This window comes from Rutidosis leptorrhynchoides, chromosome 3 (assembly GCF_046630445.1).
Source record: "Rutidosis leptorrhynchoides isolate AG116_Rl617_1_P2 chromosome 3, CSIRO_AGI_Rlap_v1, whole genome shotgun sequence".
In the NCBI taxonomy this organism is placed as follows: Eukaryota; Viridiplantae; Streptophyta; class Magnoliopsida; order Asterales; family Asteraceae; genus Rutidosis; species Rutidosis leptorrhynchoides.
The window spans coordinates 69,513,868-69,529,270 of record NC_092335.1 but is presented as its reverse complement, the minus strand read 5'-3'; positions in this window follow the sequence as shown (position 1 = coordinate 69,529,270).

The following is a 15,403-nucleotide window of genomic DNA, read 5'->3' as shown; positions in this document are numbered from 1 at the left end:
ATTGTCCTCCGAACAGTTGCTAACTCGGAATACTGATTCAAGTTTCTCGAACCATCTGGTGAGACCAACCGGTCCCTCGGTTCCACTGAAGTTATGCGGTTTACAGCTCTGGAATTCCTTGTAAGTACACCCATTTCGAACGGGTGGAATAACCGGTGGTGGTGGCGGTGGAGCTTGGAAATTTCTTTCAGCTAGGGCTGCGGCGACACGTTCTTGGATCATCTCTTCAATTTGAGCAGCGGTAGGTGTGGATCGACCGTTAGCCATGATGTTCTAAACAAAAATTTTGACTCAAGTCAAAATCCAGTATTCAATAAGTAATAATATAGTATATAGTAACCAACATGGAATCAAAACATCACATGTTATTAAATAACGCATCTAGGTACAAGTACCACAGAATCATCGTACAGTAATGTAAATAGAACATTGTGCAAGAATTAAATAATGCAAAGTTCCATTCATTAATAATAATAAGTTTCATACATCTGAATAAGTCCGTACAATACATAAGTGAAACATAAAACTACAAATAGATTACATAACGAAATCTAAATACAAAAGTCCTACGGTGAAGGTGGGTGAAGGATGTCTAAAACCTGAGCCAACTGCTCCTCGAGCTCAGTAACCCGAGCTCGGAGGATTCCCACCTCCCTTGTAAATTCCTCGACAGTGGGAGCTGGTGGGGCAGGCGGTGCCGGCGGTACAGGTGGTGCCGGTGGTGCAGATGGTGCCGGTGGTGCAGGTTGTGCTGGTGGTGCAGATGGTGCAGCCCTCACGAAACGAGGTTCAGATGTCCCGGCTCCAGAAATAGTCAGCACGTAACGAGGTGCCTTACGTATGAGTGGGTCGGCAGGGTACGGTACAAGCCGCTTACGGTCAGTAACCCTCCGACGCCGACCAAAAGCGTCAGTGAAAGCACAACCTCCATTCACCCCTGGAATAACGGTGCCATCAGGACGGTACCGCTTCTTCGGCGGGGTGGAGGGTGCCTGTATAGGTATGTCAGCAGGGTCCTCGTCATCACTGGAGTCTGATGAAGAATCATCTGATGAAGAATCGGCGGATGATGAGTCATCCGAATCATGTGGTGGTGACACGGGTGTCTGAACTGGCAGTCCAAAGGCGGCCAACATCTCTCTGTGTCTGCCTGGCGAAATCGGCACTAAACGTCCGTCGGGAGTGCGTCGGCAAGGCGTGCGCATATGGTTACGAAATGGCCCTTCCCCGAACTTCGCGGGAATCTCAATCCCACCGATGCGGGGCTGTGACCCCGAGGGTCCGGGAGCAGACGGAGCTGGAATCTCCGTAGGGCCTACGTGTCCATCGGAAGCAGCCACTGGGGCAGGTGTACTACTACTGGCTCCGGAAGTAGAAGCGCCGGGATCACGAGTAGCGGGACCGGTGGATCGGCAACGGTGGTAGGTGGAGTAGCTGAAGAGTCTAAACTGCCCAAAACGCTAGCAGGTGGTACATCCGACATCTGAACAAGGAAAATAAATTTTCCATGTCAGTAAGTCATAAAGCAAGCACGTATTAGGCCAACAGTTTAAATCATGTATAACAATAAGTAGCATGGCAATAACAGCAAATCGTACGAAGGTAGCATGCAATCGAAAGCAAGTAATAGCATGCAGTAGTGAAATCATGTAGTAGCATATGGCATATAGCAGTAACAGTAAGCAGCAGCATGCAGTAAGTTCAGCGAAAACAAGTAAACTAGCAAGTTGTAGATTAGTCCTATTAGTAAATCCTACTCGGGTCGGTCTTAGACTCACTAATGCAACCTAATTCCCTACAACCAATGCTCTGATACCAAATGTAATGCCCCGTACAAAACCATCGTGTACGAATCATCAACAACAGGATCATTACAAGGTTAAGTACTATATGCATTTTCAAAAAGAGTTTGCATTCATTAATAAAGTGATGTCTAAACCAACATCGAATGTTTTACAATCCAAAAGCATGCTTCACTAAGTAGAAGCAAATAATAAGTGTATTTGACCACAATGGTCGTTACAAGTCATAGTTTCAAAGTACGAATGTTTGAATGCAAAATAAAGTAGTTCATGCGATGACAACTCTAAGCAGCGGGTGTCTACAGCACGACTAGTACACAGCAGAAGCTAACCTCAAGCACCTGAGAAAAATGTGACGACCCAGAAATTTCCGATCAAATTTAAACTTAAATCTTTATATGTTTCCGACACGATAAGCAAAATCTGTAATGTTAAGTCTCGAAAGTTTTGAAATCTATATATATATATATATATATAATCAATTACCCTTGACTATGCTCGACGATTCACGAACAATTGTGTGTAAATAAATAATTACATAAATTTATATATATATACGAATTCTATACACAATTAATATAAATGAAAAGTAAGAATATAATTAATATATTAATATTTTAATTACTACTTTCATTATTAGTACTAAAGTTAATATTGATATTAATATCTGGATTATAAATATTATGTTATCATTGTTAATATCATTACTAATATATTTAATAGTGAAATTATAATTCTAGTTATTATGATTAATATCAGTATTATCAATATTATTTAAATTATAAATTATTATTATTATCATTATTATAGTTACTAGAAAATAACACAAATTAATTATTATTATCATTAAGAATATTATTAATATCATTTTTATGGTTAGTAACAATATTATTATTATACTTGTATTATTATTAGTTAAAATATTAAGAGTATTATTATTATTATCCTATTTATTAAAAGATTAACTATAATCTATAAATATAAATATACAAATATAAGAGGAATACAAATAAATATATAACTGCAGATATATAAATACTGAAAAATAATCAGATATATAAAGATACATATACATATACAAACTTCAGTCTATACATAAAAATAAATACAGGAAATACAGATAGATGAATATATAAAATACAGTATGTATAAATATATAACAAATAATAAATATATAACATAAATAAATATAGTTACATTGCGTATAGATATATACATGATATTGATACAGCACGTAATTGTTAAGCATCACAATCAATTAAGTTAATTGATGTTCATGATTGGTACTCGTTACTTTTAAATTGTTGAAATCCAAATCAGAAGAAACCAAATTCTGTTAACTATCATGATCTACTTTTATTTTGTTTATATTTCTTTCTGTCCTTATTTTTGTCTGTGTGGAAAAATCGACACCCACACACCTTCATTATACAGCAAACGATCAATTCAAGCTATTAAGGAAATCATTTGATCTTCTACTCTCTTTATCAATTATCCCTCATTCTTTCTTTCTTTCTTTGTTTAAAAGTCTCAACAAGAAATCACCACCATGAATCAAACCCACACCCTGCTGACTTAAAGCTGATCACCATCATTACCACCATGATCAACCTCTCCACGACACCACCCATCATCATCCTTGAACCATATGTTTTTGTTTTCCTGTTCCTGTCCGACAACTAACCACTACATCTGTTTGCACTTCAAATGTAAACCAAACCTCATTACTATCTTCTAGTATCACATTTTTGTTTTCACTTACTAATTGAAACCATAATCCCATACACCCCATCTCTCTCTATCAATACATCCCTCTCATCTCTCTGTCTCATACATATTTACATACATATATACACATAATTGATATATAAGATTACCTTTCATTCCCTGGAAACCCATGAGATCACCACCACAATTAAGACCACTCAAACCACCACCTTGGTTCCACAACCTTTCACCATCCTCACGACTCACCTCTCAACCTTCCATCACCACTACCACACCTTCGCTACTTCTGCTGCCACTGTATCCCTATCCTGATCGAGAACAAGCACAACCAAGCACCACATAAACCGCCACTTAACTCTTTAAGTTACTGCTACTGCAGTTTGCCTTCATTTCCTATTTGGTCGAAACAAAAATCAAACAAGGTATTAAATAGCTACTTTTGCGTGGTACTTTCTTTTCCTGTTCGATAAAACGAATACAATCAAAGGGTAATATAGAATGATTGAGTGCACATCCCTTTCTTTAATCCTTATGGCCTAGCACTGCCAATATTTTAATCAAGATGTTTTTCCTTTTGACTCACATATCCAGCTGTACCATCGAAATTTTTCCAACTAGAGGATATAATATTATGGCATATTACCAAATAGCAAGTGGAACTAGTGATACAAGAAAGGTGGCCGACATTTTTTCCCCTTTGACAACCATTTGATTTAAAATATTCGCCTGCTATAATTCTGATACAAATTCCATCCAACCAATAACCCTACCACATATTAAGATATTGATTTCCCTTGTGAAACGGGCTGTGTAATTATTTTAGGCCGAAACCCTTTTCATTTTATATGTTGGGCTCGTGAGGCTGTGTTTGGGCCGTGGACTGAATTGGTTGGGCCGTGATCCATGAATGCTACCCAAAAAATGTTTGATTTTCTTTGTTGCTGTTGATGCTCAAACTTAGAACCGAACATTTTTTTTTAAATGATATGATGATGATGGGATTAGCAATGTTACGTATGAGTTTATGATAGTGTTGATCATGCTAAATAAATGATGATACTAAGGTTCATTGATCCGTATGATGATGATAATGATAGAAGGATTATGATGATGTAGATGATAGTGATATATGATGATGATAGTATGGGTTAAAAAGAATGATGATCATGAGGAAAAATGAAATGATACAATGTTACTGGGATCGAGTGTAAATGGGTTTAAGAAAGGGGAACAAGAATATAAACTGGTTAAGTATAAATAGATTTGGAACTATATTAGAAAAGCAAGCAGCGGAGCTATGGTCTAGTATGTTAGGATTGAATGAGAGATCGCGGGTTCGAGCCCGTGCATGGGCAGTTATTTTTTCCCTTTTTGGAGCTTGTTTCATTAAGGTAGCACATTGATTATTTTTATTATTATTATTATCATTTTTAAAGTGTGTAGTATTATTATTATTGAAACTAAATTTTTATATAAAAATTATCATTTTTATTATTAGAACTATCATTATTATTATTATTAGAATTATCATTATTTTTATCATTATTATTATTAGTATTATTAATTATTAATGTATCAAATAAAGATTTTCTATGTAAAAATATATTATTTACATAAAACATAACTATATTAAAATGTTTGTAATAAATATTAATTATATATAAAAAATAAATATAGTTAATTTAGTTATTAATGAAACGTACAAGTTACTAAAATAACAATTAATAATAATACATAAGACTTGTTCGAATTCCATTATATGTGTTAATATACATATAAATGATATAGGTTCGTGAATCTGAGGCCAATCCTATACTTGTTCAATGTCGTTCTATGTATTTTTACTACAAAATACATTAGGTGAGTTTCATTTGCCCTTTTTACTCTTTACATTTTTGGGCTGCGAATACATGCAAACGCTTTATTAACTGTTTTAAAATATTTATATGCGTGAGTTTCATTACTCCTTTTTTAAATGCTTTTGCAATATATATTTTTGGGACTGAGAATGCATGCGCTTTTATAAATGTTTTACGAAATAGACACAAGTAATCGAAACTAAATTATATGGTTGAATGATCGAAATCGAATATGCCCCTTTTTATTAAGTCTGGTAATCTAAGAATTAGGGAACAGACACCCTAATTGACGCGAACTCTAAAGATAGATCTACCGGGCCCAACAAGCCCCATCCAAAGTACCGGATGCTTTAGTACTTCGAAATTTATATCATGTCCGAAGGAGGATCCCTGAATGATGGGGATATTCTTATATGCATATTGTTAATGTCGGTTACCAGGTGTTCAATCCATATGAATGATTTTTGTCTCTATGCATGGGACGTATGTTTATGAGAAATGAAAATCTTGTGGTCTATTAAAATGATGGAAATGATTATTTACATTAAACTAAGGAACTCACCAACCTTTTGGTTGACACTTTTAAGCATGTTTATTCTCAGGTGTGAAAGAAACCTTCCGCTGTGTATTTTGCTCATTTTAAGGACAATACTTGGAGTCGATCATCGCTCTGGAATCAAAGGTTGATGACTTCGTCCGGATGGATTAGGACGGGTCTTCACAGTTGGTATCAGAGCAGTGGTCTTAGTGAACCGGGTCTGCATTAGTGTGTCTAACTGATAAGTCGTTAGGATGCATTAGTGAGTCTGGACTTTGACCGTGTCTGCATGTCAAAAGTTTTGCTTATCATTTTGTGTCGAAAATTTCCTGCTTATCATTTTTAGAGAATCACTTGCTTATCATCCTTAGTCTAGATACATCTTATTGCATTAATTGCATGATTAGTGTATAGACAAAAATTCATATCTTAGCGTATCTGCTAATTCATATCTTAGCGTATCTGTTATTGTTATCTTTGCCTGACAGCTTCCGTAGATTCCTCCGTAACTTATGAGATTTTAGTATTATATATGAATATGTAAATTATGTATTGCAGGATACTAATCTACATCCTATAATCTATTTCTTATCGAAAATCCTTCATCTGATCGTACGAGATGAATCCCTCAACTAGATCAAGTCCCTCGGATTCCGACAGCTATTCCGATAGTTATCCCGACAGTTATTCAGAATGGATAGTCATCTAAGCTCCGGAAGCAACGACACCAGAATGAATCAACCAATCATCCATCCCCAATTCATCTGATAGATTCATAGTCAACTTAATCAATGGAGACGTGCAGAAGGCGATCCAATCCATTAACCGAATTCACCTTTTAGCAAAGAACCTGAAGCACTTACCGGCGAACATGTTCGTAACACCATTTCACCCTCATTTCCCAAATATCTCGCCACGACTATATCATAACTCAGATTCTAAACCTTATTCATCCGCTCGTTCCGACCGACAATCATCCCGGGGTAATCGAAGAAGTCAACGAACTTCGCGCTCGAATAATCAATTCGGAGAATATGGTGCAAAAATGTACCAGCTTCAGCAACATCACCGGCACCAATAGTACAATCAATAACAGCACCAGTACCATCAACAATCCATGCTTCAATATCATCATCTGTACTTTGAGTATGATCTTCGTTCGACATGTCGAATATGTAATCTCTAAAGTTTTAAAGATTATTTATTCTAGTTCCAACCGAAAAGCAAATGAGTTTAATATTATATTAACTCATTAAATCCATGAATACATCAGAAGAAAATATATATGTATATATGTTTTCATAAAGATTGTAATTAAAAATTCTCTTGTACAAACTATTAATGGTGAAAATATTTTAACGGGTAGGTAATACCCGAGGACTATTTAAATTTCACATTAATAAGTTACATTGTACGTTTTTCGAATCTGTTTCAACAGTCATATACTATCCTACTTACATCCACCGATATACAAATCCGTTCACCACAGAATAACCATATTCATCCAATTATATATTTAGATTTTGACCTATCAGAATTCAACAAGTGGCATAATGAAGAAAACATTTGACCAAATAAAATTTGTTAGAAACAGACAAATTAACTATGAGAAGTTTGGTTAAGAATCCACGCTAACTAAATCCTAGCTAACTGTTAATTCCGTATTACTTTTTGATTTATCGCAATTTAATTATCGCAAATTTATTTATCGTTATTTAATTTCAGTTATTTATTTTACGCACTTTAAATATCGGGACACGTATACAAGGTTTTGACATATCATATCGACGCATATATATATATTATTTGGAATAACCATAGACACTCTATATGCAGTAATGATCGAGTTCTCTATACAGGGTTGAGGTTGATTCTACAATAATATATATACTTTGAGTTGTGATCGAGTCTGAGACGTATACGGGTCACGACACGTATTATTTAATACGAATATTATATATTAAAATATATATGAATTATTGGACTGTCAACTGTGGACTATCGACTGCGGACGAATAATATTAGACAATTAAAATGGATTAAAATACTGATTATAACATATGAAACTAAATAATTCTTCAAGTTTGCCACTTGATCTCATCTTAAACCTCATTTGTATCATGATGATTACAATCAGCGTTCAGACATTTCATGATTCATGAAAATACCTCAATCGATAGGATGAATCAACCGCACTTCATCTACGGAAGGAAAGATTTATGCATATAGTTATGCACCTGAGAAACTCTCGGCAACTGAGTAAAAGTTTAACACGTAGCTGCGTCAGATCCTTTGGCATTTATTAGCAAAAATAACTTTGCGATCCCTTTTCAAAGTAGCCAATTTTGTCACAGCTCCAGCAAGTCAACTTCGACTTTCCATTCGAAGTAGCCTTACTATAATCCTGATATATACAATTACCCTTTTGATACCGAAGAATTCTTTTATATTCCACCATATTACCAGCAGACGTACCAACAACCTCGTTGCTTTTTGGCTTAAATCTCTCTGACAAATCATTATATTTATACATTGAAACCCTATCATATACTCATCCGTATCTTGTAACGAGAACTGCCATAACAATTACCAGGAATCAACAATCAGTACTTTGAAAACTCACAGCATATCTACATCAACAGTTATATGTATGACATTTATCTCTTAGAATTATGATCTCTCATTCTGAAATTTTGAAAAGCACTCAGTCACAAATCAATACTCTGAATGTTGAAAAAGCTGAATGAAGCAGCAGAAACTATAGACAATCGTAAATGACCTTAATCATCGAAAGTTTGATGATAAAGAATAGTATGTTGGAAAAGCTCAGAAAAGTTGGAACTGGAAAGCAGATTGAGCTAACCACAAAGGAGACCAAGGACAAATACAAGGATCATACCATATATTCAAAGAATCCAGGTAAATCTGGATCCGGTGAAACCTTCAACGAATATCTTGCTCCGTACTCATGTTAAAATCTTGCAGAAAATCTTCCTAATCAACCATCGAACTTAGAAATTCCAAAATATCATCATAAATATCTTCGATATTTCTGAAGATATTTTCATAAATATTCTCGTCCGAAATTATTTATCTCTTCGTGCTATCTATATTACATCATAAAGGAAACTACTTTAGTTTCTAAAATTCTTTAAAATTTGAGTTTAAATTATGAATGTTTTTGAAGTAGTGTTGGGAATTGATGCATGAGTTAGTATAATATAATGACACTTGATCAACGTGATTATATTACAGTAAGTCATGCTGAGTTTCTAATGGAACGTGATGATTCACAGAACATACCGTCATCATGTGCCATTTACACGACTCTTACATTCTAACTAATCTCCAAACGTATTAAGAACATATCTTCTTGATAGTTCTATCTTTCCAAATATTCTGGTAATTTGACAAATCAAGATCGTGCCATTACAATTTTCTTCTTAGAACATTAACTATGTTCATTCCGAATTTCATATCTACAAATTCTGGACCATTATTCGCTTGACTTAAAGTCGGGAAGAGGAGACAAAAGTATGGAACTCTAGAATATAAAAGAAGATATAAAACCCAACAATCACTCAGAAATTATAAACCGTATATGTCGATGCATATAGTAACATAAAGACACGGGAGAACTAGAAACCCTATAAACCCAAGAGTATAGTAGAAGTAAATAGATTCTTTCGACAGTAGATGAAAAAGAAGAATGACAGAAATAAAAGTTAAGAGTATATCAAGGATCAAAACGGGATGGAGCATATTGATGAATGTTTTAAAGTATGAATTGAAGAGAAAGAATAGAAGGTGTGAATTGTAAGGAAACAAAGAGGGTGGATTTATAGTGAAATACCCGACAGAGCAATCAAAACAGATGATCGCATTTAAAGCAGATCCTAATTTCCTTAACCAAAGAAGAACCAAACCTTATTACGGAGATTTTCTTTAAATCCCATGAATTCCGGAAATCAAGCATATCTACGTCAAAGGATATGACGAATCATTATTTTCTCATTTCACTCTTTTGTGATAGCTTCACTCGTACTCTTTGAATAATCGAATTATTTTATCCTTATTACTCTATGGTAATAAAACTCTAGTTATCAACTCATATTCGTCATGAAAAACATTTTTATTGTTAGCCATGACCACCTCATTCAAATTTCGGGACGAAATTTCTTTAACGGGTAGGTACTGTGACCACCCGGAAATTTCCGATCAAATTTAAACTTAAATCTTTATATGTTTCCGACACGATAAGCAAAATCTGTAATGTTAAGTCTCGAAAGTTTTGAAATCTATGTATATATATATATATATATATATATATATATATATATATATATATATATATATATATATATATATATATATATATATATATATAATCAATTACCCTTGACTATGCTCGACGATTCACGAACAATTGTGTGTAAATAAATAATTACATAAATTTATATATATATACGAATTCTATACACAATTAATATAAATGAAAAGTAAGAATATAATTAATATATTAATATTTTAATTACTACTTTCATTATTAGTACTAAAGTTAATATTGATATTAATATCTGGATTATAAATATTATGTTATCATTGTTAATATCATTACTAATATATTTAATAGTGAAATTATAATTCTAGTTATTATGATTAATATCAGTATTATCAATATTATTTAAATTATAAATTATTATTATTATCATTATTATAGTTACTAGAAAATAACACAAATTAATTATTATTATCATTAAGAATATTATTAATATCATTTTTATGATTAGTAACAATATTATTATTATACTTGTATTATTATTAGTTAAAATATTAAGAGTATTATTATTATTATCCTATTTATTAAAAGATTAACTATAATATATAAATATAAATATACAAATATAAGAGGAATACAAATAAATATATAACTGCAGATATATAAATACTGAAAAATAATCAGATATATAAAGATACATATACATATACAAACTTCAGTCTATACATAAAAATAAATACAGGAAATACAGATAGATGAATATATAAAATACAGTATGTATAAATATATAACAAATAATAAATATATAACAGAAATAAATATAGTTACATTGCGTATAGATATATACATGATATTGATAAAGCACGTAATTGTTAAGCATCACAATCAATTAAGTTAATTGCTGTTCATGATTGGTACTCGTTACTTTTAAATTGTTGAAATCCAAATCAGAAGAAACCAAATTCTGTTAACTATCATGATCTACTTTTATTTTGTTTATATTTCTTTCTGTCCTTATTTTTGTCTGTGTGGAAAAATCGACACCCACACACCTTCATTATACAGCAAACGATCAATTCAAGCTATTAAGGAAATCATTTGATCTTCTACTCTCTTTATCAATTATCCCTCATTCTTTCTTTCTTTCTTTGTTTAAAAGTCTCAACAAGAAATCACCACCATGAATCAAACCCACACCCTGCTGACTTAAAGCTGATCACCATCATTACCACCATGATCAACCTCTCCACGACACCACCCATCATCATCCTTGAACCATATGTTTTTGTTTTCCTGTTCCTGTCCAACAACTAACCACTACATCTGTTTGCACTTCAAATGTAAACCAAACCTCATTACTATCTTCTAGTATCACATTTTTGTTTTCACTTACTAATTGAAACCATAATCCCATACACCCCATCTCTCTCTATCAATACATCCCTCTCATCTCTCTGTCTCATACATATTTACATACATATATACACATAATTGATATATAAGATTACCTTTCATTCCCTGGAAACCCATGAGATCACCACCACAATTAAGACCACTCAAACCACCACCTTGGTTCCACAACCTTTCACCATCCTCACGACTCACCTCTCAACCTTCCATCACCACTACCACACCTTCGCTACTTCTGCTGCCACTGTATCCCTATCCTGATCGAGAACAAGCACAACCAAGCACCACATAAACCGCCACTTAACTCTTTAAGTTACTGCTACTGCAGTTTGCCTTCATTTCCTATTTGGTCGAAACAAAAATCAAACAAGGTATTAAATAGCTACTTTTGCGTGGTACTTTCTTTTCCTGTTCGATAAAACGAATACAATCAAAGGGTAATATAGAATGATTGAGTGCACATCCCTTTCTTTAATCCTTATGGCCTAGCACTGCCAATATTTTAATCAAGATGTTTTTCCTTTTGACTCACATATCCAGCTGTACCATCGAAATTTTGCCAACTAGAGGATATAATATTATGGCATATTACCAAATAGCAAGTGGAACTAGTGATACAAGAAAGGTGGCCGACATTTTTTCCCCTTTGACAACCATTTGATTTAAAATATTCGCCTGCTATAATTCTGATACAAATTCCATCCAACCAATAACCCTACCACATATTAAGATATTGATTTCCCTTGTGAAACGGGCTGTGTAATTATTTTAGGCCGAAACCCTTTTCATTTTATATGTTGGGCTCGTGAGGCTGTGTTTGGGCCGTGGACTGAATTGGTTGGGCCGTGATCCATGAATGCTACCCAAAAAATGTTTGATTTTCTTTGTTGCTGTTGATGCTCAAACTTAGAACCGAACATTTTTTTTTAAATGATATGATGATGATGGGATTAGCAATGTTACGTATGAGTTTATGATAGTGTTGATCATGCTAAATAAATGATGATACTAAGGTTCATTGATCCGTATGATGATGATAATGATAGAAGGATTATGATGATGTAGATGATAGTGATATATGATGATGATAGTATGGGTTAAAAAGAATGATGATCATGAGGAAAAATGAAATGATACAATGTTACTGGGATCGAGTGTAAATGGGTTTAAGAAAGGGGAACAAGAATATAAACTGGTTAAGTATAAATAGATTTGGAACTATATTAGAAAAGCAAGCAGCGGAGCTATGGTCTAGTATGTTAGGATTGAATGAGAGATCGCGGGTTCGAGCCCGTGCATGGGCAGTTATTTTTTCCCTTTTTGGAGCTTGTTTCATTAAGGTAGCATATTGATTATTTTTATTATTATTATTATCATTTTTAAAGTGTGTAGTATTATTATTATTGAAACTAAATTTTTATATAAAAATTATCATTTTTATTATTAGAACTATCATTATTATTATTATTAGAATTATCATTATTTTTATCATTATTATTATTAGTATTATTAATTATTAATGTATCAAATAAAGATTTTCTATGTAAAAATATATTATTTACATAAAACATAACTATATTAAAATGTTTGTAATAAATATTAATTATATATAAAAAATAAATATAGTTAATTTAGTTATTAATGAAACGTACAAGTTACTAAAATAACAATTAATAATAATACCTAAGACTTGTTCGAATTCCATTATATGTGTTAATATACATATAAATGATATAGGTTCGTGAATCTGAGGCCAATCCTATACTTGTTCAATGTCGTTCTATGTATTTTTACTACAAAATACATTAGGTGAGTTTCATTTGCCCTTTTTACTCTTTACATTTTTGGGCTGAGAATACATGCAAACGCTTTATTAACTGTTTTAAAATATTTATATGCGTGAGTTTCATTACTCCTTTTTTAAATGCTTTTGCAATATATATTTTTGGGACTGAGAATGCATGCGCTTTTATAAATGTTTTACGAAATAGACACAAGTAATCGAAACTACATTATATGGTTGAATGATCAAAATCGAATATGCCCCTTTTTATTAAGTCTGGTAATCTAAGAATTAGGGAACAGACACCCTAATTGACGCGGGCTCTAAAGATAGATCTATCGGGCCCAACAAGCCCCATCCAAAGTACCGGATGCTTTAGTACTTCGAAATTTATATCATGTCCGAAGGAGGATCCCGGAATGATGGGGATATTCTTATATGCATATTGTTAATGTCGGTTACCAGGTGTTCAATCCATATGAATGATTTTTGTCTCTATGCATGGGACGTATGTTTATGAGAAATGAAAATCTTGTGGTCTATTAAAATGATAGAAATGATTATTTACATTAAACTAAGGAACTCACCAACCTTTTGGTTGACACTTTTAAGCATGTTTATTCTCAGGTGTGAAACAAACCTTCCGCTGTGCATTTTGCTCATTTTAAGGACAATACTTGGAGTCGATCATCGCTCTGGAATCAAAGGTTGATGACTTCGTCCGGATGGATTAGGACGGGTCTTCACAAAAAACATGCTTAAAAACGTCAACACAAAGGTTGGTGAGCTATATTTTAAGTATAACAGTAAGTAAGGTAGGCCACGAGATTTCAGTGCTACAAAGAGCGTTTCAAAATAGTATGATAAATTATATGTTAACCGTGGGCACTTGGTAACTAACTTAACGTTTATACCCCCTGAAAGTACACTTGGAAAGTGCGTATGTTTACGAAGTATTAAACACTCGTTAAATGCTAGCGCTACTAGCCCGAGTGGGGATGTCAAACCCTATGGATCCATATCTAAGATTCGCGTTCACCGGTTCAAAAACCAATGACTAAACGTTACCGAGCTAAAGAGAATGTTTCTGCCGTTGTATAACCCACACATATATAAGTTTAAGTACTCGTGCCTAGTATGTAAAACATAAAATCCGCATGTATTCTCAGTTCCCAAAATAAGTTAAAGTAAAAAGGGAATGCTATAACTCACAATGATAATGTAGTCGTAAAGTCGGTTCGGAAAAGGTGTGCAAGTAAACGGTCCGTAAGTCCTCAACCTAATTCAAATAGTACTAAGTCAGTAAATCGTCTATATAGGTTTAAAAGTATGTAAATAAGGTCGTAAAGGTCATCATCATTCATCATTTAACAAAAGGTGTAAAGTAGGTTTCGTTCATGAAAGTAGTTTAAAACAAAGGCTGACTTCAGTCAGTCACCACGGCCTCAACCCTTAATGAATTAAGGTGAGACTAGTGGACATGGCTCCATCTATGAGTCCCTTAAGTGTGGTAAAAATTCTAGAAGCAAACTCGTCTTCGTTTAACCGTGGCGACGGTCTAAGTGCGAGTAGGTCAGAAATTTCTGCACAACGTTAAAGGACATAGTGACGATCGGAGGGCCATAAATCCTAAACCGTAACTCGGATTAAGATGAGTCCTATATGAAAAGTTATCTACTCAAAAAGTTCTATCTAAAAATCATGGTCTCAGTAACCCAGGTCTACTGGTCTGCTACAGAAACAGCAGGTCAGTAGGGTTTGGACAGAAACAGTAAGTTTAAGTGAGTTCCGGTGGTCTTGGTGCTTGATGTTCATCATGGTTCTCATCCTTGATGCTTATAGCTTCAAGTGTACAACTCATTGATGTATCTACATCATCACAACCAAGTCTTGACCATCATAACCCAAGTGCAAGTCTATGACATGAAGCACAACTTCACTTAAGAGTTGTAAGTGTTTTGATGAACCAAAGTTTCATCAAAGTCTTAGATTTAGCACATACAT